General features: G+C 45.4%; 1 protein-coding gene across 11 annotated transcripts in view; it reads right to left on the bottom strand.

Moving 5' to 3' along the window:
• Positions 1–26720, bottom strand: part of DLG2 (discs large MAGUK scaffold protein 2) — a 1278757-nt gene that overhangs the window by 666344 nt on the left and 585693 nt on the right. The window lies entirely within an intron of this gene.

Raw genomic sequence — 26720 nt, 5'->3', positions numbered from 1 at the left:
CAATGATATTGAGGTCAGAAGACTGAGATGGCCACTACAGGATGTTCACTTTGCTCTGCTGTAGCCAATGACGGCTCAACTTGGCCTTGTGTTTTGGATCGTTGTCCTGTTGGAACGTCCAAGTACATCTCATGCGCAGCTTCCGGGTTGATAACTTTAATAATTATAATAATATATAATTATTATTTATATAATAAATAATAATATTTGCTGATAAAGTGCTGCATTCATCTTTCCTTCCACTTTGACCAAGTTTCCTGTGCCTTTGTGTCTCGCACATCACCAAAACAAAAGTGATCAACCTCCGTGCTTTACAGTAGGAATGGTGTTCCTTTCATTATAGGCCTTGTTGGCCTCTCTTCAAATGTGACATTTATGGCTGTGGCCAAAAAGTTCAATTTTGGTCTCATCACTCCAAATTACCTGGTTCCAGAAGTTTTGAGGCTCGTCTCTGTGCTGTTTTGCGTATTGTAGGTGAGATACTTTGTGGCATTTGCGCAGTAATGGCTTTATTCCGGCGACTTGACCATGTAGCCCATTTTTGTTCAAGTGCCTCCTTATTGTGCATCTTGAAACAGCCACACCGCTAGTTTTCAGAGAGTCCACTATTTCAGCTGATGCTATTTGTGGGTTTTTCTTTGCATCTCGAACAATTTTCCTGGCATTTGTCACAGGTGAGGATGTTACCTTTAGTAGCCATTCAAACTCATTTGTGTCAACTTCTGTGCATGTTATCTGTTGTGAATTTGGATTGTGGGCTCCCCCGGTGGCTACTGGTGGAATTGAACTTGTGACATCATCTTCCCTGTTCACCTGTTCTGATTAGATCTGGGTGTCGCTATATAACCTGGCTTCTCTGTTAGATGCTTGCCGGTCAACAATGTTATCAGAAGCCTCTCTGTGCTTGTTCCTGCTCCCAGACATCTACTAGATAAGTTGGACATTCGTCCATGTTTTGTTTTTGTATTTTGGTTCCAGTTCACAGCTGCAGTTTCGTTACTGTGTCTGGAAAGCTCTTGTTGATCAGGAATTGCCACTCTGGTATTATGAGTTAATGCCAGAGTCCTAAAGTAATTTCTGGATGTGTTTTGTTAGGGTTTTCTACTGACCATGAAAGTATGCTTTCTGTCTTCTGCTATCTAGAAAGCGGACCTCAAATTTGCTAAAACTATTTTCCTGCTGCGTTTGTTGTTTCATCTCATATCACCGCCAATATATGTGGGGGGCTTCTGTCTCCTTTTGGGCATTTCTCTAGAGGTGAGTCAGGTCTTATATTTCCCTCTGCTAGCATTATTTAGTTCTCCGGCCGGCGCTGGGCATATAGGGATAAAAAAGTAGGACATGCTACCTGGCTACTTCTAGATGATGCGGTAGGTTTAGTTCATGGTCAGTACAGTTACATCTTCCAAGAGCTTGTTCCTATAGAGGCTTATGCTAGTTCTCTGGCCATGGAGATCATGACAGTTTGACCGGCCCACTAAAGGGTTAAAATCCTTGGCTGAGAAAGGAGAGAAATAAGAAGTCTGCTGAGAGTTTTTTTTTTTTTTTTTTTTTTTTTTTCCTCTGTGCTCTTAATTGGATCACTTGCCAGTCTGTCTATGCTGCAGTCTTTCTTTTTTTTCTCTCTCCTTATAATCTTTGAATGGCTTTGTGTTCACCTGTTAATAATGGATCTTCAGAGTGTAACTGCAGGTTTGAATAATCTCACCACGAAAGTACAAAATTTGCAAGATTTTATTATTCATGCTCCGGTATCTGAGCCGAGAATTCCTTTGCCGGAATTCTTCTCAGGGAATAGATCTAGCTTTCAGAATTTTAGAAATAATTGTAAGCTATTTTTGTCCCTGAAATCTCGTTCTGCTGGAGACTCTGCACAGCAGGTTGGGATTGTGATTTCCTTGCTCCGCGGCGACCCTCAAGACTGGGCTTTTGCATTGGCACCAGGGGATCCTGCGTTGCGCAATGTGGATGCGTTTTTTTTGGCCTTGGGCTTGCTGTATGAGGAACCTCATTTGGAACTTCAGGCAGAAAAAACTTTGATGTCCCTATCGCAGGGGCAAGATGAAGCTGAAATTTACTGCCAAAGATTCCGTAAATGGTCTGTGCTTACTCAGTGGAATGAGTGTGCCTTGGCGGCTACTTTCAGAGAGGGTCTCTCTGATGCCATTAAGGATGTTATGGTGGGGTTCCCTGTGCCTGCGGGTCTGAATGAGTCCATGACAATGGCCATTCAGATCGATAGGCGTCTGCGGGAGCGCAAACCTGTGCACCATCTGGCGGTGTCCACTGAGAAGACGCCAGAAAGCATGCAGTGTGATAGAATTCTGTCCAGAAGCGAGCGGCAGAATTTTAGACGGAAAAATGGGTTGTGTTTCTATTGTGGGGATTCTACTCATGTTATATCAGCGTGCTCTAAGCGTACTAAAAAGCTTGATAAATCCGTTTCCATTGGCACTTTGCAGTCTAAATTTATTTTGTCTGTGACCCTGATTTGCTCTTTGTCATCTATTACTACTGACGCCTATATCGACTCTGGCGCCGCTTTGAGTCTTATGGATTGGTCCTTTGCCAATCGTTGTGGGTATGATTTAGAGCCTTTGGAAACTCTTATTCCTCTGAAGGGGATTGACTCCACCCCATTGGCTAATAATAAACCACAATACTGGACACAAGTGACTATGTGTATTAATCCGGATCACCAGGAGACTATTCGTTTTCTAGTGCTGTATAATCTACATGAGGATTTGGTGCTGGGATTGCCTTGGCTGCAATCTCACAACCCAGTCCTCGACTGGAGAGCTATGTCTGTGTTGAGCTGGGGATGTAAGGGGACTCATGGGGACGTACCTTTGGTGTCCATTTCATCATCTATTCCCTCTGAAATCCCTGAGTTCCTGTCTGATTATCGTGACGTCTTTGAAGAACCCAAGCTGGGTTCACTACCTCCGCACCGTGAGTGCGATTGTGCTATAGATTTAATTCCGGGTAGTAAATACCCAAAGGGTCGTTTATTTAATCTGTCTGTGCCTGAACATACTGCTATGCGAGAATATATAAAGGAGTCCTTGGAAAAGGGACATATTCGTCCATCGTCATCTCCCTTAGGAGCCGGTTTTTTCTTTGTGTCAAAAAAAGACGGCTCTTTGAGACCATGTATTGATTATCGGCTTTTGAATAAAATCACGGTTAAATATCAATACCCATTGCCGTTGCTGACTGATTTGTTTGCTCGCATAAAGGGGGCCAAGTGGTTCTCTAAGATTGATCTCCGTGGGGCGTATAATTTGGTGCGGATCAGGCAGGGGGATGAGTGGAAAACCGCATTTAATACGCCCGAGGGCCACTTTGAGTATTTGGTGATGCCTTTTGGTCTTTCTAATGCCCCTTCAGTCTTCCAGTCCTTTATGCATGATATTTTCCGCGATTTTTTGGATAAATTTATGATAGTGTATCTGGATGATATTCTGATTTTTTCGGATGACTGGGACTCTCATGTCCGGCAAGTTAAGAGGGTTTTTCAGGTTTTGCGGTCTAATTCTCTGTGTGTCAAGGGTTCTAAGTGCGTTTTTGGGGTTCAGAGAATTTCCTTTTTGGGATATATTTTTTCTCCCTCTTCCATTGAGATGGATCCTGTCAAGGTTCAAGCTATTTGTGATTGGACGCAGCCCTATTCTCTTAAAAGTCTTCAGAAATTTTTGGGCTTTGCCAACTTTTATCGTCGATTTATTTCTGGTTTTTCGGATGTCGTTAAGCCATTGACCGATTTGACTAGACAGGGTGCTGATGTTGCTAATTGGTCCCCTGATGCTGTGGAGGCCTTTCAGGAGCTTAAGCGCCGTTTTTCTTCTGCCCCTGTGTTGCGTCAGCCTGATGTGACTCTTCCTTTTCAGGTTGAGGTCGACGCTTCTGAGATCGGAGCTGGGGCAGTGTTGTCGCAGAAAAGTTCTGACTGCGCCGTGATGAGGCCTTGTGCCTTCTTTTCCCGTAAATTTTCGCCCGCTGAGCGGAATTATGATGTTGGGAATCGGGAGCTTTTGGCCATGAAGTGGGCGTTTGAGGAGTGGCGCCATTGGCTCGAGGGGGCCAGACATCAGGTGGTGGTATTGACTGACCACAAAAATTTGATTTATCTTGAGACCGCCAGGCGCCTGAATCCTAGACAGGCGCGCTGGTCATTATTTTTTTCTCGGTTTAATTTTGTGGTATCGTACCTACCAGGTTCTAAGAATGTTAAGGCGGATGCCCTTTCTAGGAGTTTTGAGCCTGATTCACCTGGCAACTCTGACCCCACAGGTATTCTTAAGGAGGGAGTTATCTTGTCAGCTGTTTCTCCAGACCTGCGGCGGGCCTTGCAGGAGTTTCAGGCGGATAGACCGGATCGTTGTCCGCCTGATAGGCTGTTTGTTCCTGATGATTGGACCAGTAAAGTCATCTCTGAGGTGCATTCTTCTGCGTTGGCAGGTCATCCTGGAATTTTTGGTACCAGGGATTTGGTGGCAAGATCCTTCTGGTGGCCTTCCCTGTCACGAGATGTGCGAGGCTTTGTGCAGTCTTGTGACGTTTGTGCTCGGGCCAAGCCTTGTTGTTCTCGGGCTAGTGGATTATTGTTGCCCTTGCCTATTCCTAAGAGGCCTTGGACACACATCTCGATGGATTTTATTTCAGATCTGCCTGTTTCTCAGAAGATGTCTGTCATCTGGGTGGTGTGTGACCGTTTTTCTAAGATGGTTCATTTGGTTCCCCTGCCCAAATTGCCTTCTTCTTCCGAGTTGGTGCCCCTGTTTTTTCAAAATGTTGTTCGTTTGCATGGTATTCCTGAGAATATCGTTTCTGACAGAGGAACCCAATTTGTGTCTAGATTTTGGCGGGCATTTTGTGCTAGGATGGGCATAGATTTGTCTTTTTCGTCTGCTTTTCACCCTCAGACTAATGGCCAGACCGAGCGGACTAATCAGACCCTGGAGACATATCTGAGGTGTTTTGTGTCTGCTGACCAGGATGATTGGGTTGCTTTTTTGCCATTGGCGGAGTTCGCCCTCAATAATCGGGCCAGCTCTGCCACCTTGGTTTCCCCGTTTTTCTGTAATTCGGGGTTCCATCCTCGATTTTCCTCCGGTCAGATGGAATCCTCGGATTGTCCTGGAGTGGATGCGGTGGTGGAGAGATTGCATCATATCTGGGGGCAGGTGATGGACAATTTAAAGTTGTCCCAGGAGAAGACTCAGCTTTTTGCCAACCGTCACCGTCGTGTTGGTCCTCGGCTTTGTGTTGGAGATTTGGTGTGGTTGTCTTCTCGTTTTGTCCCTATGAGGGTCTCATCTCCTAAGTTTAAGCCTCGGTTCATCGGTCCGTATAAAATATTGGAGATTCTTAACCCTGTTTCCTTCCGTTTGGACCTCCCTGCATCCTTTTCTATTCATAACGTTTTTCATCGGTCGTTATTGCGCAGGTATGAGGCACCGGTTGTGCCTTCCGTTGAGCCTCCTGCTCCGGTGTTGGTTGAGGGTGAGTTGGAGTACGTTGTGGAAAAAATCCTAGACTCCCGTGTTTCCAGACGGAGACTCCAGTATCTGGTCAAGTGGAAGGGATACGGCCAGGAGGATAATTCTTGGGTCACTGCATCTGATGTTCATGCCTCTGATCTGGTTCGTGCCTTTCATAGGGCCCATCCTGATCGCCCTGGTGGTTCTGGTGAGGGTTCGGTGCCCCCTCCTTGAGGGGGGGGTACTGTTGTGAATTTGGATTCTGGGCTCCCCCGGTGGCTACTGGTGGAATTGAACTTGTGACATCATCTTCCCTGTTCACCTGTTCTGATTAGATCTGGGTGTCGCTATATAACCTGGCTTCTCTGTTAGATGCTTGCCGGTCAACAATGTTATCAGAAGCCTCTCTGTGCTTGTTCCTGCTCCCAGACATCTACTAGATAAGTTGGACATTCGTCCATGTTTTGTTTTTGTATTTTGGTTCCAGTTCACAGCTGCAGTTTCGTTACTGTGTCTGGAAAGCTCTTGTTGATCAGGAATTGCCACTCTGGTATTATGAGTTAATGCCAGAGTCCTAAAGTAATTTCTGGATGTGTTTTGTTAGGGTTTTCTACTGACCATGAAAGTATGCTTTCTGTCTTCTGCTATCTAGAAAGCGGACCTCAAATTTGCTAAAACTATTTTCCTGCTGCGTTTGTTGTTTCATCTCATATCACCGCCAATATATGTGGGGGGCTTCTGTCTCCTTTTGGGCATTTCTCTAGAGGTGAGTCAGGTCTTATATTTCCCTCTGCTAGCATTATTTAGTTCTCCGGCCGGCGCTGGGCATATAGGGATAAAAAAGTAGGACATGCTACCTGGCTACTTCTAGATGATGCGGTAGGTTTAGTTCATGGTCAGTACAGTTACATCTTCCAAGAGCTTGTTCCTATAGAGGCTTATGCTAGTTCTCTGGCCATGGAGATCATGACAGTTATCAGGCCAAAATCACCAGGGTATGTGAACTTTTAAACAGGGTCATTCGGATCACCAGGGTATGTGAACTTTTAATCAGGGTCATTTGGATGTTTTGGGTTGTCATTGTGATTTAAAAAGAGAAAACACAGTGGTTGGACAATAAATGGCTTCACCCAACCACTAACCATGAGTGGTGAGAAAGTTTTGGTGTTATCATTCATATTCTCTGAAGAAAGGTCAAGAAACAAAAGTTCTGCCGGGGTATGTAGACTTTTGAGCTCAATTCTAGGGTGGCCCATGTATGGTGATAGATCGAGCACTTATGGGTCTGTACTAGGTACTCCAGGTGACACTATACGGTGGCTTTGGGAGGTACTCTTCCCTAATATATAGTATATGTAGTACTGATGAGCAATTCACTTCGCATTACCCAGATTCAGTGTCAGTCCTCCATGGCAGCTAGTTTTCAGTTCTGAGCCCAGCATACTGAGGGTCTCTGAAGCTTATTAACCCTCTCAGCACCACGTCATGCAATGCTCATCTTGACAAAAAAAAAGTGAAGACAGGCTACGGATGACCAGACTGGACATCAAATCAGGGCAGTGCAAATCAAATTGCTCATCCATAATATGATGGTTACTACTTTAGGCTGAGTTCACATTACAATCAGCTCCCCATTCATGACTCCGATGGGGGTGTAGACTACTACGTTATTGGGTCCGAGTAAAAAAAAAAGGATAACTGCCAGAAAAGAAGCCAGAGTCCAAAATTCAGACCTGATTTGGCTCATTAATTTGCCATTTTCCTCTTTTTATTTGGGGGGGATCCAAGTAAGATAACTGACCCCTGCTTTCCTAATACGGACAAAGAAGTGGGGGAGGGCTTCTGCTTCAACTGGGAGCCTTACAATCCTAGTATACTTGTCAACAGGCCTACTTTTAGAAAGAAAACCACAATAATAAGTTCCTCGGGGGCGGGGCTTTTGTATCTTAATTTTAAAGTTAGGTCTGTTCTAAGTGTTATATAAAGGAGGGGGAAGTAAATCTTCCCAGGAACAATTTTTAATATAATTTATTATATATATGAATATTTCTCAGTTAACCTTGAAATATGAGAAAGGATAGCATCAAAGGAAGGAGGGCGATCCCTTAAAGAAGTAGCAAATTTTAGCCTCGTCTGTAAGGGCACTAAAAAAATATGATGTTTTTAAAATTAAAATTTTCTTTTTTTTAGTTTAACAATAAAAAATTTAAAATTTCATTAAAAAAATGTATCAAAATAGAGAGTAAACATTAAACGTCATAAAGGCCACCCTGCTAAAAAAAAATGTAAATGCTTGAATTGCCATTTTTTAGTAGTTGGCCTACTTCGACATCGAAAAATACACTAACAACATTTTAAAATAATGAATGCACCCCAAATCTGTATGAATAAAAATATCATCTAGGCAGTAAAAAAAGACGAAGACATCACACAGAAAAATGAAAATGTCTCAGAAAATATTGAAACAAACCAATTTTTTTCCCACATTTTTTACTTTTTTAAATGATTTATAGAGATACTGTTCTTTTTTTTTTTAGTTAATAAATCAATAATACATATGAAAATAACAAACTGTGAAATATATGTTATGAAAGAAATCTGCTTTTTTTCTCCTCTTGAACTGATTATTTCTTTTCAATTCAAGGACAGAAGCTGTAAAATCCTTATTCAGGGAAGATAGGATTTCCCACTACTGAGATATGAGAAGAGAATGCTCATAAAATTCTATGGAGAGGGGAGAGAAGGAGGGCGGAGCTAGAGGAACATACAGACATTCTAGGGAGGAGCTAGAGTAATACACAGACATTGTGCTGCAAGTTCTCCTGAGACAACAGTTACAATTCAAATATATTGTAACTAAAAAGTTCAAGTGTAACTGTCTTTTCAGGAGAACTTGCAGCAGAATGTCTGTGTATTACTCTAGCTCCTCCCTATAATGTCTGTGTGTTCCTCTAGCTCCTCCCTAGAATGTCTGTGTGTTCCTCTAGCTCCTCCCTACAGTGTCTGTGTGTTCCTCTAGCTCCTCCCTAGAATGTATGTGTGTTCCTCTAGCTCCTCCCTACAGTGTCTGTGTGTTCCTCTAGCTCCTCCCTAGAATGTCTGTGTTCCTCTAGCTCCTCCCTACAGTGTCTGTGTGTTCCTCTAGCTCCTCCCTAGAATGTCTGTGTGTTCCTCTAGCTCCTCCCTACAAAGTCTGTGTTACTCTAGCTCCTCCCTAGATTGTTTGTGTGTTCCTCTAGCTCCTCCCTAGAATGTATGTGTTCCTCTAGCTCCTCCCTAGAATGTCTGTGTTCCTGTAGCTCCTCCCTAGAATGTCTGTGTGTTCCTCTAGCTCCTCCCTACAAAGTCTGTGTTACTCTAGCTCCTCCCTAGATTGTTTGTGTGTTCCTCTAGCTCCTCCCTAGAATGTATGTGTTCCTCTAGCTCCTCCCTAGAATGTCTGTGTTCCTATAGCTCCTCCCTACAGTGTCTGTGTGTTCCTCTAGCTCCTCTCTAGAATGTCTGTGTGTTCCTCTAGCTCCTCCCTACAAAGTCTGTGTGTTCCTCTAGCTCCTCCCTACAAAGTCTGTATGTTCCCCTAGCTCCTCCCTAGAATGTCTATGTGTTCATCTAGCTCCTCCCTAGAATGTCTGTGTGTTCCTCTAGCTCCTCCCTAGAATGTCTGTGTGTTCCTCTAGCTCCTCCCTAGAATGTCTGTGTGTTCCTCTAGCTCCTCCCTAGAATGTCTGTGTGTTCCTCTAGCTCCTCCCTAGAATGTCTGTGTGTTCCTCTAGCTCCTCCCTAGAATGTCTGTGTTCCTCTAGCTCCTCCCTAGAATGTCTGTATGTTCCTCTAGCTCCTCCCTAGAATGTCTGAGTGTTCCACTGGCTCCTCCCCACCATAGAGTTTTACAAACAGCAACTGTCATCTCCTATCTCAGTAATGGGAACATCGGTATTCACTAAACACATATTTTATAGATTTTACACATGAATTGAGAGTTAAAGATCCATCCAGGAGGAGAAAGAAGTGGATTTCTCTAATAAGATATATTGCAGTTTATTTTGTGTGCATCCTTGAAATAAAAATTAGAAACACTTATTTTTTAAATAAAAAACTATACATATATAAATTATACAAAAAGCTATAAAAAAAACAATACAAGTTTTGGTACCGACATAATCGTAGTGACCTGGAGAATTATGTTCCTGGTAATAGTTACCAGTGATGTGCATGTATGGGCTGAAGGAAATTATAGGAGGAGTGGAGTTTTTTCCACATATTCACATATTTTCTGCTCGCTCTCGGTAACATATTGCAGTGCACCCAGCAATGCTAGAACGCAACATATCGCACTATTCACAATAATCCACTGCTCCGGATTATAATTGAAAATCTACTTTCTATTGTATTTTTTCTCTGGTTCACAAATGAGTGAGGGGCGGCAGACTCGTTCATTAACAAGTCAATCAGGGACAGGAAAAATGAGGCTAAAATCTATTAATATTCCCAGTCCTACATAGAAACACGACCTAGAATATGCTCAGTGAGGGTGGAAAGTGTTCAGACTTAAAGGGAATGTGTTATCAGACAGAAACCTATTGATTAAATCAGGTTTTTGTGTTACATGTCATTTCAGGAAAAGTTGTCAGCAGTTTTATAACCATCAGTGACAGGATTACAATGTCAGCTATAAGGTCTATTCACAACTTAACACAGGATCCACCATTCACAATAGGTGATGTCACAGCTCACCTCCTCCTCCTGTACAATGACTGATAACACCTCTATGTACAGTAGATAACACAGGATCCACCATTCACAATTGGTGATGTCACAGCTCACCTCCTTCTCCTGTACAATGACTGATATCACCTCCATATACAGTAGATAACACAGGAACCACCATTCACAATAGGTGATGTCACAGCTCACCTCCTCCTCCTCCTGTACAATGACTGATAACACCTCTATATACAGTAGATAACACAGGATCCACCATTCACAATAGGTGATGTCACAGCTCACCTCCTCCTCCTGTACAATGACTGATAACACCTCTATATACAGTAGATAACACAGGATCCACCATTCACAATAGGTGATGTCACAGCTCACCTCCTCCTCCTGTACAATAACTGATAACACCTCTATATACAGTAGATAACACAGGATCCACCATTCACAATAGGTGATGTCACAGCTCACCTCCTCCTCCTGTACAATAAGTGATAACACCTCTATATACAGTAGATAACACAGGATCCACCATTCACAATAGGTGATGTCACCGCTCACCTCCTCCTCCTGTACAATGACTGATAACACCTCTATATACAGTAGATAACACAGGATCCACCATTCACAATAGGTGATGTCACAGCTCACCTCCTCCTCCTGTACAATGACTGATAACACCTCTATATACAGTAGATAACACAGGATCCACCATTCACAATAGGCGATGTCACAGCTCACCTCCTCCTCCTGTACAATGACTGATAACACCTCTATATACAGTAGATAACACAGGATCCACCATTCACAATAGGTGATATCACAGCTCATCTCCCCCTCCTGTACAATGACTGATAACACCTCTATATACAGTAGATAACACAGGATCCACCATTCACAATAGGTGATATCACAGCTCACCTCCACCTGTACAATGACTGATAACACCTCTATATACAGTAGATAACACAGGATCCACCATTCACAATAGGTGATGTCACATCTCACCTCCTTCTCCTGTACAATGACTGATAATACCTCTATTACCAGTAGATAACACAGGATCCACCATTCACAATAGGTGATGTCACAGCTCACCTCTTCCTCCTATACAATGACTGATAACACCTCTATATACAGTAGATTACACAGGATCCACCATTCACAATAGGTGATGTCACAGCTCACGTCCTCCTCCTGTACAATGACTGATAACACCTCTATATACAGTAGATAACACAGGATCCACCATTCACAATAGGTGATGTCACAGCTCACCTCCTCGTCCTGTACAATAACTGATAACACCTCTATATACAGTAGATAACACAGGATCCACCATTCACAATAGGTGATGTCACAGCTCACCTCCTCCTCCTGTACAATGACTGATAACACCTCTATATACAGTAGATAACACAGGATCCACCATTCACAATAGGTGATGTCACAGCTCACGTCCTCCTCCTGTACAATGACTGATAACACCTCTATATACAGTAGATAACACAGGATCCACCATTCACAATAGGTGATGTCACCGCTCACCTCCTCCTCCTGTACAATGACTGATAACACCTCTATATACAGTAGATAACACAGGATCCACCATTCACAATAGGTGATATCACAGCTCATCTCCCCCTCCTGTACAATGACTGATAACACCTCTATATACAGTAGATAACACAGGATCCACCATTCACAATAGGTGATATCACAGCTCACCTCCACCTGTACAATGACTGATAATACCTCTATATACAGTAGATAACACAGGATCCACCATTCACAATAGGTGATGTCACAGCTCACCTCCTCCTCCTGTACAATGACTGATAACACCTCTATATACAGTAGATAACACAGGATCCACCATTCACAATAGGTGATGTCACATCTCACCTCCTTCTCCTGTACAATGACTGATAATACCTCTATATACAGTAGATAACACAGGATCCACCATTCACAATAGGTGATGTCACCGCTCACCTCCTCCTCCTGTACAATGACTGATAACACCTCTATATACAGTAGATAACACAGGATCCACCATTCACAATAGGTGATGTCACATCTCACCTCCTTCTCCTGTACAATGACTGATAACACCTCTATATACAGTAGATAACACAGGATCCACCATTCACAATAGGTGATATCACAGCTCATCTCCCCCTCCTGTACAATGACTGATAACACCTCTATATACAGTAGATAACACAGGATCCACCATTCACAATAGGTGATATCACAGCTCACCTCCACCTGTACAATGACTGATAATACCTCTATATACAGTAGATAACACAGGATCCACCATTCACAATAGGTGATGTCACAGCTCACCTCCTCCTCCTGTACAATGACTGATAACACCTCTATATACAGTAGATAACACAGGATCCACCATTCACAATAGGTGATGTCACATCTCACCTCCTTCTCCTGTACAATGACTGATAATACCTCTATATACAGTAGATAACACAGGACCCACCATTCACAATAGGTGATGTCACAGCTCACCTCCTCCTCCTGTACAATGACTGATAACACCTATATATACAGTAGATAACACAGGATCCACCATTCACAATAGGTGATGTCACAGCTCACCTCTTCCTCCTGTACAATGACTGATAACACCTCTATATACTGTAGATTACACAGGATCCACCATTCACAATAGGTGATGTCACAGCTCACGTCCTCCTCCTGTACAATGACTGATAACACCTCTATATACAGTAAATAACACAGGATCCACCATTCACAATAGGTGATGTCACAGCTCACCTCCTCCTCCTGTACAATGACTGATAACACCTCTATATACAGTAGATTACACAGGATCCACCATTCACAATAGGTGATGTCACAGCTCACCTCCTCCTCCTGTACAATGACTGATAACACCTCTATATAGTAGATTACACAGGATCCACCATTCACAATAGGTGATGTCACAGCTCACCTCCTCCTCCTGTACAATGACTGATAACACCTCTATATACTGTAGATTACACAGGATCCACCATTCACAATAGGTGATGTCACAGCTCACGTCCTCCTCCTGTACAATGACTGATAACACCTCTATATACAGTAAATAACACAGGATCCACCATTCACAATAGGTGATGTCACAGCTCACCTCCTCCTCCTGTACAATGACTGATAACACCTCTATATACAGTAGATTACACAGGATCCACCATTCACAATAGGTGATGTCACAGCTCACCTCCTCCTCCTGTACAATGACTGATAACACCTCTATATAGTAGATTACACAGGATCCACCATTCACAATAGGTGATGTCACAGCTCACCTCCTCCTCCTGTACAATGACTGATAACACCTCTATATACAGTAGATTACACAGGATCCACCATTCACATTAGGTGATGTCACAGCTCACGTCCTCCTCCTGTACAATGACTGATAACTCCTCTATATACAGTAGATAACACAGGATCCACCATTCACAATAGGTGATGTCACAGCTCACCTCCTCCTCCTGTACAATGACTGATAACACCTCTATATACAGTAGATTACACAGGATCCACCATTCACAATAGGTGATGTCACAGCTCACCTCCTCCTCCTGTACAATGACTGATAACACCTCTATATAGTAGATTACACAGGATCCACCATTCACAATAGGTGATGTCACAGCTCACCTCCTCCTCCTGTACAATGACTGATAACACCTCTATATACAGTAGATTACACAGGATCCACCATTCACATTAGGTGATGTCACAGCTCACGTCCTCCTCCTGTACAATGACTGATAACTCCTCTATATACAGTAGATAACACAGGATCCACCATTCACAATAGGTGATGTCACAGCTCACCTCTTCCTCCTGTACAATGACTGATAGCACCTCTATATACAGTAGATTACACAGGATCCACCATTCACAATAGGTGATGTCACAGCTCACCTCCTCCTCCTGTACAATGACTGATTACATCTCTATATACAGTAGATTACACAGGATCCACCATTCACAATAGCTGATGTCACAGCTCACCTCCTCCTCCTCCTGTACAATGACTGATAACACCTCTATATACAGTAGATAACACAGGATCCACCATTCACAATAGGTGATGTCACAGCTCACCTCCTCCTGTACAATGACTGATAACACCTCTATATACAATGACCTTTGCACACATAGGGTCTAAGTCTTTATATTTCTGCTAATGTACATGTGGATTTCCTGAAATAACAGGCAAAGAGTCTAACAAAAAGCCCCAGTTTCCGATGTGAGAATTTGAATAATTAAAATTTTATTTTTTAATAAAGACTGTGATATGGTTGAAAAAAAAATCACTGACAAAATTAAAAAAAATATATATATTTAGCACAAAATATCGCTTGAACAATAAGTCATTTTCTGATGGCACATTCCCTTCAAGGGTTTGAATGAGATTATGGAGATAAGAGATGACAGTTGCTGCTTATGAAGTTCTATGGAGAACTATAACTGACATTTGAGATAACTTTGTAGAGGTTTGTCGGTGTCTGAATTCCATCTACATAGAATTTTATGAGCACCAATTGTCATCTCCTATCTCAGAAATAGGAAAGTCTGTCTTCACCATATACAGATTTTACAGACTTTACTATTGAATTATGAGTGAATGATCTGTCCAGGAAAAGAAAGAAGTATGTTTAGAATTTATTAAATGAAAATTAAAGTGTCGAGCAATCCGGTCAATTTCAGATTGGCGCGTACAAGCTCTACTTGTAAATGCTCCGCTCCTTGCCTTGGATATTGGCCACTGCTGAAAAGACTGTAGAGGTGGCCGGTAACCTAGGCAAAGAGCAGTAAACTAGGAAATCCTGCTTTTCTTGAGGACAAAGAGGTAAATTGCAAAGTTGCTCGTTTTCATAAGCGCTTTTCAATATTACATTTTTAGAAATCTGCTGTAATCTCCTCAAGTATTTCAGATCTGCAGCGTCCAGCAATTTCTCTTGGAAAAAGATACAGAAGACGCCTGTATGGAAATTGGTTTGAAAGGCAACTTTTCATTTATTTTGCTACAAATGTCAGATGCATTTACAGTTTTCTTGCTGCAATGAACCTGTGGCTATAGATTGGATTGGACTGAACCTCTGACACTCGCCTGTGGCTGGAGACGCCGCGTGTGAGACCATTGCAGATGCGCCATTGTGTCCAAAGCTTCCAAAAGTCAACTCTGCCGTTATTATTCATTTATTCCACTGCTGTACCCGATGCAGCAGAAGCGAAACGTGGAGTAAGAGAGGCCAAAACAGCAAAATGTAGTCACGGGCAAAAGTAATTGTCAACGGAACACTAAACCTAGAAATGAACGTGGACTCAAGCAAGAAATCTAGTAGCCCTCATTGTTGGTTTCATGGTTAGGCGGCAGACTAACGGTCTTGTAAAAATCCTTCAGAAAACAGGGGTCAATCCACAGCTAATCTGTTCCACTTTTGGTTGAAGCCTCCCCTATTTAACCGATGTTTAGTGATCTTTTGTCTTACTGTGGGCAGAGCAGAGGAGAGAGGTTCATGCTACTTAACCAGTGCTTAGTGATCTTTTGTCTTACTGAAGGCAGAGCAGAGGCTCCTGTCACTAAATCGATGCTTAGTGATCTTTTGTCTTACTGCAGGTGGAGCAGACAAGAGAGGCTTCTGCTACTTATGCGGTGCTTAATGATCTTTGGTGTTACTGAAGGCAGAGAAGAAAGGAGAGGCTCCTGCTACTTAACAGATGATTAGTGATCTTCTGTCTTACTGCAGGCAGAGCAGAGAAGAGAGGCTCCTGCTAATTAACTGATGCTTAGTGATCTTTTGCCTTACAGCAGTCAGAGAAAAGGGGAGAGGCTCCTGCTACTTAACCGGTGCTTACTGACCTTTTGTCTTACTGCAGGCAGAGCAGAGGGGAGAGGCTCCTGCTACTTAACCGATGCTTACTGATCTTTTGTCTTACTGCAGGCAGAGCAGAGGGGAGAGGCTCCTGTTACTTACAGGGTGCTTAGTGATCTTTTGCCTTACTTAAGGCAGAGCAGAGCGGGGAGGCTCCTCCTATTTACATGGTGCTGCAGAGTGATCTTTTGTCTTACTGCAGCCTGAGAAAAGGGGAGAAGCTTCTGCTACTTAAACAGTGCTAATTGATCTTCTGTATTACTACAGTCAGAGGAGAGTGGAGAAGCTACTGTCACATAAAGATGCTTAGTGATCTTTTGTCTTACTGCTAGCAGAGCAGACAAGAGAGACTTTTGCTACTTACACAATGCTTAGTGATCTTTGGTGTTACTGAAAGCAGTGCAGAAAGGAGAGGCTCCTGCTACTTATCTAATGCTCAGTGATCTTTTGTCTTACTTCAGGCAATGCAGAGGGGAGAAGCTCCTGCTACTTACCCGAATCAGTGATCTTTTGTCTTACTGCAGGCAGTACAGAGGAAAGAGTAAACAATGCCCGACCTACAAAATGGTCTGCCAATGTCTTAGGTAAACTATGCCTGACCAATGCAACTCCCCCTGCTGATTTTACATTTGCAGTTGTGTATTTTGTTCATGAACTCCTGAACTCTTTTTGTTCAGAATAGTCACTATTTTTTTTCAGACATAAAAATATTTTTCCACTAAATCATTTGTTCAAATTGCCCTTTTCTCCAAAAATGGCTTCACAAATATCTTGCACTGCTGGCCTAACACCTGACATTGTTCATGCACGTATGGTGGAAGTGCAGCGCCCCAGAGACCTGGTCGCTGCAGTAACATCGCTCTGCCACTAAGGGGGGCTATGGTACGTCTGATGGCACTGAAGGAGTTCACCTGACCAGGTATCACAGGCACCAATACACTTCACAGTCTGGCCACCAGGGGGAGCAAAGGGTTCTATGTATTAGGCCACTCCTCACAGTCTGGTAAAACTGGGGGTTGGATAGGAAGTTAGACAGAAGCTGACTGGGTTGGAACCGGGCAACATCCTGTGGCAGAGGGTGTTGCAGGGGAAGACTCAGGGGGGTCTGTCAGGGGTGGGATCCTGACAGAGGCCTAGCGAACAGAAAGAACGTTACGGGACCGCGCCTGCACTTCATCGCGGTGGTACCCCAAGAAAGGACAAGAAGCGAGGTTTATTGTGCTGAGTGAGAAACGAGATCAATGCAACAAGGAGAAATACCAGTAGGAGTCGTGCTATAAGACGAGGCAACATCCTATTGAGGCGCGTAGCCGGTGGCCGGAACGCCGAGGAAGTATTAGGCTCCAAGCATTACTTCAAACCAACGGCAGGACAGTTAATTATAGGTTGGCTGTCTCACCTAAAACACCTACGCAGACATAGGGGGCAACTGTGGGAGAGGGGCGTCACTAGGGTCCCGGAAGAACTCCAGGCCTACCCGTCATACGGGTGCGTCCTGTCCATATCATCTGGGGGACGGAGAAGAACATCAGAATCAGTTGTGAGGGAACATCAGAAACAGACACAACAGTTGTGAGGACTATCCCGTGGTGCTCAGCAGGGAAGTATTACAACACACAGGCGCTAGTAGGTAGGCACTGATTTCCACCTGCAAAGGGAACTCTGGATGTACCTTTGGACCGGCCGGTCTCAGCCAGCCCTGTTAGCAGTACTCTGGATTGTGGATCCTGAAGCCTTCAGTAAAGAGGTCAAGAGACTGCAACCCTGTGTCTTCGTTATTTCATCGCACCACGCACCACCACCTTTAATTGGACGCCCCTTAGCAGGGTTACGGACCGGGTCAGGCCACCGTGACAACCCCAAGACCGAGACAGAGAGGCCCGGTACCGAGTGAACCGCGGCCCTGCGTCTGGGGGCGCTCCAGAAGCAAAGCTGAACTTTGGAATCCTGCAAAAAAGCAGCAAAAGTGTAGCAAGAAAAGCAGCAAAAAAAGCCAGAAAAACATGTTTTTGTCTGCAGCTTTTTTTTTACTGACAAGAGATCGGTTTAGGCTTCAAAAAAAAGCAGCAAAAAATTTTTTTTTCCTGTGCAGATTTGTCACAAAAAGTGAAAGATTTCCAAGAATTCCAAGTCCCAGCAAAGTAAATGAAATACCTAATGTCTCATGCCCACATTGCTTATTTGTTCCTTCCAGATTTTAATCTGTCAATTCATTCAGTGTTTCAGGGCAGATTTTACCCATACTAAGGCCGGTTTCACTCGTCAGTGTCTCCGGTACGTGTAGTGACAGTTTTTTCACGCACCGGAGACACTGACACACGTACACCCATTCAAGTGAATGTGTGTCCATGTGAAAAACACGCAGACATATCCGTTTTTACCTGCAAAACGTGCCACACACGTGCACATGGAGAACACGTGTAAGTGCAGCGCCCCAGAGTCCTGGTCGTTGCAGTACTGTGGCTTCGCCACTAAGGGGGGCTATGGCACGTCTGATGGCACTGAAGGAGTTCATCTGACCAGGTATCACAGACACCAATACATTTCACAGTCGGGCCTCCGGGGGGAGCTAAGGGTTCTATTCACTAGGCCACTACCCACCATAGTGGGTAAACTGGGGGTCAGGCAGGAAGTTAGATGAGAAAGCTGACTGGGTTGGAACCAGGCAACACCTTGTGGCAGAGGGTGTTGTAGGGGAAGATACAGTAGGGTCTCTGTCAGGGGTGGGATCCTGACAGAGGCTTGGCAATTTGAGCGAACGTAACGGGACCGTGCCTGCTCAGGATAGCGGCGGTGCCCAAGGAAGGATCAGAAGCGAGATATATTGTGCTGAGTGAGAAACGAGATCAACACAATAAGGAGAATACCAGTAGGAGTCGTGCTGTAAGACCGAGGCAACATCCTACTGAGGCGCACAACCGGTGGCCGGAACGCCGAGAGAGTATCTTAACATTCAGCTTCAAGCAGTACTCTAAACAGCGGCAGGGCAGTCAGTCTAAGGCGGGCTGTCTCACTTAAATCACCTATGCAGTCTTGGGGGGCAACTTGTGGAGAGGGGCGACTCTAGGGTCCCGGAAGAGCTCCGAGCCTACCCGTCAAACGGGTGCCGTCTCAACCAGAACATCAGGGAGGGACGGAGGATTAGCAGAACATCATCTAATCGAGTTGTGAGGGAACTTAAGAAACAGACACAACAGTTGTGGGGACTTTCTGTAAGCACAGCAGGGAAGGACTACAACACATAGCGCTAGGGGGAAGGCACAGATTTCCACTTGTGAAGAGAACTCTGGAGGTGCCATTGGACCGGCCGGACTTGCGCAGCCTGGTGAACCGTATTCCAGACTGAGGACCCAGAGATCTTCAGTAAAGAGGTAAAGAGACTGCAACCTGGTGTCCTCGTTATTTACTGCACCGCACCACTACGGCACCACATCACCATCCGCACCATTCATATCAATTATTTGCTGTGCGCCCCACGGCAGGGTCATGGACCGGGGCCTAGCCACCGTGACAACCCCAGAGCAGAGACTCAGAGGCCCGGTACCGGGTATCCCCTCGGCCCTGCGGCGGTGGGGGCGCTGCAAACTTGGCGTCACGAACAGGATTTACTTAAGCCTGAAGAATCAGGTCATGTGTGCCTTGGAACTGTGATTTATTGTGCTTGGACTGTACTTCATTGCAAAGACTGTGCTGCACCATTTACCGCCAAAATCCGCCGCCATTACAGCGCTGAGGAGAGCGCAAGAGAAGAAGAGGGGCGTGGAGTAGGCGTGGACAAGCTGAAGAGCGCGAAGGACAATGGCCGCCCAGTCTAAATATTTCTGTGTCCTGAGGACGTGTCCGTCAACAGCCGAGGTCCGCCTCCTGATCCTGTTTGGAGGGTGGAGACCATGGAGACGGGGCCGCCCACGAAAGAGACCGCGGGAAGGAGACACAGGAGAAGAGGAAAAGATGGCGACGCCGGGAGCACCGCATGGGGATGACCTGCCTCGGTTTAGAGCCGCATCACCGGACACAGCCTCGGAGACGCCATCGTTGAGGGGCCTGACCCTTGCAGAACCACTGCTGGGTCGACCCAACTGGCCGCCGTCCGAGGAGTGTGTGGCCGCAGCCGAAGCCCGGCAGATAGCGCACCGCCTGGAGGCGGATGCTCGTGTGCTTGCGCGGCTGGGCCAACCCACGGAGGTCCACCTGTCGGCGGTGTCCCCCGCTCCTCCCAACCCGGCCGCGGCTGAAGCTGCGCTGCGGACGCAGGGCCTGAAGATCATGCCAGAGGCCGAACACCTGCGGCGCTTGATGGCTGCATGGCGAGACCGACGACAACCGGCAATCCAGGTTGATCTGACCAGCGTCGCAGAGGTCCCATCGTCCCACTGGGGTGTAGTGGTCTCCTTCAACTCCCGACATGGAAGGGGAGTTATACAGGAGATCGGGGAGCCCTTGCAAATCCGCGTGGACCGGGAGGAAGTAGAGCCCTGCGGAGGAAGGTTCACCCGTGACCTGGAGCCAGGTGACGCTGTGACCTACACCAGGTGGAGGAGGGAAACCGGTGAGGCCGGCTGGGTAGCTCGGGGCGTCCAGCGGTGCATCGCACTCCAAGCCGCTGCTGGGGCATCAGGGGATGCACCCCCTGCTGCAAAAGCCACGGAATCTGTCCCTGCAGAGCAGCGTGGAACCCGGACCCACCATGTACCTTGGGGGCGTGCTGGTTCATCCGTGAAAAGAACATCACGGCGAGGGATCCTGTCGTTGCTGGGGCGGGACCCGCTCCTCGAACCGGCAGCGCGACCCGTTGGTCTGGTGAGGCCCGGAAGGAAACCACCTTCTGTGCTGAAAGATGAGTAAACAGAAATGCTTTAAAGTATGTATATAGTTACTGTTTCCTGTTTTGCTGCTAAACCCGTTCAGGGTTAACTTTTAAAGGGGATCCCTTCGTTGACCCGGGATCCCTATTGTTTTTGTTTATTTTTCTAAAGTTTTGCACAAGTTTCTAGAACTGCCGCAATCATGAACAGTGCATGATACAAACTTTTTGTAAATAGTTTGCACCTTATTAAAGGCGCTCCCTACTGGTTTTACTTCAAAAAGGACTCTTTGTGAAGATACCACACTGGAACCTTTGCTGAGTACGGACTGGTAGCTTGAGAAGATACGCTACCTCATAGAGACTTGGTCCCCTCTTAAAGGGGATGTTTATGTGTTGCACTTAAGAGAGTAATATTGCTTTAAGACTGAGAGATAGCAATAATGTTTTGGTAAAGAGAAAGCGATGATAATGTTTGCGAGAAAAAGTTAAATGTATCCAACTAGTTAATTGTAAAGAAATGCTGATGATGTCCCCTGAAAGATAATGAGAAGGTCTAATGTTCTATAGAAAATGTTTGATAATGTTGATAGACAACGAGGACAGAAGGTAAACCCTGAGTCCTCATGTAGAGATGACTCGGTGCTCTTAAACTGAAAGTAATGTTATGTTCTATACTGTGTATAGTAGTTGAAAAGACAGAAGGCTCGGGCTGAAAGGAGCGGTCCTGTAAGAAAGGAGAGGCAGTAGGTCTGGTGCCGTTAGGACAGGCTGCCCTGCAGATTTAAAGAAGGAGAATGTAAAAGTTAAATTGCCTTATAATGTGATTATAAGAAGGTCTTTAGCGGATTCAGAGTGTACATCCTTAAGGACAATGTTAACTTATTATGCAAACGTTTGCACTAAGTAGAATACCCGGTTGGGTAACAGGAGTTATTTGTAGCCTGTAATTTATAATGTTAACCATGTTTGTAACGTTCAAGCGTCCTCACCTCCCATAAAGGGAAGCTCTGTTCAAGCTTACTTATTGTTATTGCACTCAACAAAAACTGTATGTCTTTTTGCTAACTTGTATTGTTGTTTTCTTCCCAGTCCCGGAGTACTGTGTTTAACCAGGGGGGAGTGCAGCGCCCCAGAGTCCTGGTCGTTGCAGTACTGTGGCTCCGCCGCTAAGGGGAGCTATGGCACGTCTGATGGCACTGAAGGAGTTCATCTGACCAGGTATCACAGACACCAATACATTTCACAGCCGGGCCTCCGGGGGGAGCTAAGGGTGCTATTCACTAGGCCACTCCCCACCATAGTGGGTAAACTGGGGGTCAGGCAGGAAGTTAGATCAGAAGCTGACTGCGTTGGAACCAGGCAACACCTTGTGGCAGAGGGTGTTGTAGGGGAAGATACAGTAGGGTCTCTGTCAGGGGTGGGATCCTGACAGAGGCTTGGCAATTTGAGCGAACGTAACGGGACCGTGTCTGCTCAGGATAGCGGCGGTGCCCAAGGAAGGATCAGAAGCGAGATAGATTGTGCTGAGTGAGAAACGAGATCAACGCAATAAGGAGAATACCAGTAGGAGTCGTGCTGTAAGACCGAGGCAACATCCTACTGAGGCGCACAACCGGTGGCCGGAACGCCGAGAGAGTATCTTAACATTCAGCTTCAAGCAGTACTCTAAACAGCGGCAGGGCAGTCAGTCTAAGGCGGGCTGTCTCACTTAAATCACCTATGCAGTCTTGGGGGGCAACTTCTGGAGAGGGGCGACTCTAGGGTCCCGGAAGAGCTCCGAGCCTACCCGTCAAACGGGTGCCGTCTCAACCAGAACATCAGGGAGGGACGGAGGATTAGCAGAACATCATCTAATCGAGTTGTGAGGGAACTTAAGAAACAGACACAACAGTTGTGGGGACTTTCTGTAAGCACAGCAGGGAAGGACCGCAACACCTAGCGCTAGGGGGAAGGCACAGATTTCCACTTGTGAAGAGAACTCTGGAGGTGCCATTGGACCGGCCGGACTTGCGCAGGTGAACCGTATTCCGGACTGAGGACCCAGAGATCTTCAGTAAAGAGGTAAAGAGACTGCAACCTGGTGTCCTCGTTATTTACTGCACCGCACCACTACGGCACCACATCACCATCCGCACCATTCATATCAATTATTTGCTGTGCGCCCCACGGCAGGGTCACGGACCGGGGCCTAGCCACCGTGACAACCCCAGAGCAGAGACTCAGAGGCCCGGTACCGGGTATCCCCTCGGCCCTGCGGCGGTGGGGGCGCTGCATAAGCGCTGTTCCCCTGCGTGTGGTGCTGAACGCGGCTTTTATCCATTGTCCCCTGCGCAGAGCAGGGGACAATGAATGAATGGAAAACCCGACGTGGGGTCCCCTCTAGTTTATTAACTAACCAGACAAAACTCACAGGTGCGGGCTGCTATTCTCAGGCTTTTAAGGGGCCATGGATATATGCCCCCCAGTCTAAAAACAACAGCCCGCAGCTGCCCAGAAAAGCTGCATCTATTAGGTGCGCCAATTCTGGAGCTTTGCCCAGTTCTTCCCACTTGCCCTGTAGCGCTGTCAAGTGGGGTAATGGGGGGTTAATGTCACTTTCCTATTGTAAGGTGACATTAAGCCCGGCTTAGTAATGGAGAGGTGTCAATAAGACACCTATCCATTACTAATCCTATAGTTAGTAAAGTGTTAAATAAACACACACACATACAGAATACAGTATTTTAATGAAATAATACACCACACAGTTTTTCCTTCTTTATTGTACAGGTAATCCAAGCGAAGCCCTCGATCTCCTGTAAAAAAAAACAACAAAAAAAACAAACCAACAATATACTCATACCTGTCCGGTGATCAGTCAGTCCCACGCTGTAATCCATATCTGGGGGATAGACAGTTTGCAATCGGGAGCGCTGCTAATGCGACCGCCCCGGCTGTAAACCACTGAGGAATGAATGATACACAGCGGGCGCAGGCTCAGTAACTAGCGGTGACATCACTGAGTCTGCGCTCGCTCGCCGGCATGAACTCCTGTGACCTCAGGACCGTGGGAGAATGCAAGTGATGAGGTCACGGCAGTTCAAGCTCTGTCACAGTGACCTCATCACTTGCATTCTCCCACGGTCCTGAGGTCACAGGAGTTCATGCTGGCGAGCGAGAACAGACTCAGTGACGTCAGCACTAGTTAGTGAGCCTGCACCCGCTGTGTATCATTCATTCATTCATTCACCCCTGCTCGTGCTGCTCGCCGGCCGAGCAGGGGAGAAGGGATGACAGCCGGCTTCAGCACCACACGCAGGGGAACAGCGCTTACTGTAGCGCTGCTTCCCCGGTGGCCGTCCGTGAGGTAATGATGCGCACACGGTTGCCACACGTGTGCTGCAGGTAGCACACAGACGGACACACAGACACTGATATCTTCGGTACCGATTTTTCCGATACCGAAAATATCAGGATGTGTGAAACCGGCCTACCAAATAGGAAAAATGCATCAAAATGCATGCAAAATAAGTGTCAAAAATGCACATATTAACTGCTGAATTTTTCCTGCCGACTCACTAAATGTGTGCACAAACTCAGAGTCTGAGATATATATGCCCATTTATAGTTGACCCTCTAAGTTTTTTAACGGCTTTTCACTAAAATTCAACTAAAATGTAAAAAAAATAAACATGTATGTATTGTTATTCTATTTTAACATTATTTTTATTTTTTCCTATATTTTGTTTTCAATATTGCACTAGCCCTATTCCTAACTGTAGCCCTAGGTCTAACCCTAGCCCTAACCATACTCCGATGCCTAACTCTAGAGCTGAGATTAGAGGGGGAGTAAACAGAATGTAAAATAAATAAATACATAAATAAATAACTCTGCTCCTTTAAATCAGCCAACAGTCTAACTCGCACCCCTTAACGAAGTAAGAGCATTGATTTACACTGAAACCAGTGCATTATGTAATAAGTCATTAGCTCCTATTGATTATGCACCATAAAGTTAATGGATGCACCACCGTAGGGCGCGCGGACGAACAACGACCTTGGCATTGTTAAGTAGATCTCTACTACAATAAAAACACACAGAGCAATGATGTAAACGTATAAAAGCCGATCCTGAGCTGTAAAGTGAGGACACACATCCGGGATTGGGCTATGAGTCTGGATCCCTGGATCGTTCGCTGTTTATATCGATGTTCCAGGGCTTGATTCCACAAGATGCCGAACGTTGTACGCTCCACTTGGCAGCACGGGGCGGTTTGGAAAGCGCTGCGTCTGTGTTCAGTGATTCCAGAAATTCAGGTTAATGATGATAAGAAGCCTCCGGCGATCACACAGACACATGTACCATGCCTGAAAAGGCCCATTGTATCCAGTCAACTGATTGAGTAAATGCTCATTTTTAATTTTTTGACCTATTGCAATAATTAATAAAGCAACATAACTCATGTGGGTAAAATTAACAAAGGTCCATCAAATCCAATTTTAAAAAAATAACTATGAAGTGTCAGTTGGCCCATACCAGTGACCCAACATTAGATTTTTCGGTCTGATATTCCAAAAATGTTCCAGCCACTGACTGACAAACTTTCTGTTCACAGCCTGTAGTTGTGTGTGATCTGTCTGCAGCAGGAGAGAGGCTGGGATTAATTATAGGAAGGTGGGGCAGTTATTTGTCTCTCTACAGGAAGTGAGGGGGTGTCTTTGACTCTCTACAGGAAGTAGGGTGGAGCTTTGTCTCTGTACAGGAAGTGGGTGGGATCTTTGACTCTACAGGAAGTGGAGTGGAGCTTTATTTCTCTACAGGAAGTGGGGCGGGATTTTTGACTCTCTACAGGAAGTTGGGGTGTGTCTTTGACTCTCTACGGGAATTAGGGTGGAGCTTGGTCTCTGCACAGGAAGTGGGTGGGATTTTTGACTCTCTACAGGAAGTGGGGCGGGATCTTTGACTCTCTACAGGAAAAGGAATGTGCCTTTGTCTCCCTCCAGGAAGGGGGTGGGTTATTGTCTTTCTAAATGAAGTGGGGAAGGGTCTTTGTCTCTCACAGGAAATTGGGTGGGTCTTTGAATTTCCACAGGAAATAGGGGTGGGTCTTTACATAGTTACATAGTTATTAAGGTTGAAGGAAGACTTTAAGTCCATCTAGGTCAACCCATAGCCTAACCTAACATGCCCTAGCATGTTGGTCCAGGGGAAGGCAAAAAACAACCCATGTGGCAAAGAGTAAGCTCCACATTGGGGAAAAAAATTCCTTCCCGACTCCACATACGGCAATCAGACTAATTCCCTGGATCAACGCCTTATCAAGGAATCTAGTGTATATACCCTGTAACATTATACTTTTCCAGAAAGGCATCCAGTCCCCTCTTAAATGTAAGTAATGAATCACTCATTACAACATCATACGGCAGAGAGTTCCATAGTCTCACTGCTCTTACAGTAAAGAATCCGCGTCTGTTATTATGCTTAAACCTTCTTTCCTCCAGACGTAGAGGATGCCCCCTTGTCCCTGTCACCGGTCTATGATTAAAAAGATCATCAGAAAGGTCTTTGTACTGTCCCCTCATATATTTATACATTAACATAAGATCACCCCTTAGCCTTCGTTTTTCCAAACTAAACAGCCCCAAGTGTAATAACCTATCTTGGTATTGCAGACCCCCCAGTCCTCTAATAACCTTGGTCGCTCTTCTCTGCACCTGCTCCAGTTCAGCTATGTCTTTCTTATACACCGGAGACCAGAACTGTGCACAGTATTCTAAGTGTGGTCGAACTAGTGACTTGTATAGAGGTAA

The sequence above is a fragment of the Ranitomeya variabilis genome, chromosome 3 (genome assembly GCF_051348905.1).
Source record: "Ranitomeya variabilis isolate aRanVar5 chromosome 3, aRanVar5.hap1, whole genome shotgun sequence".
Taxonomy (NCBI): domain Eukaryota; kingdom Metazoa; phylum Chordata; class Amphibia; order Anura; family Dendrobatidae; genus Ranitomeya; species Ranitomeya variabilis.
The sequence above is the reverse complement of the archived record's forward strand: the minus strand, read 5'-3'. Positions and strand labels throughout refer to the sequence as shown.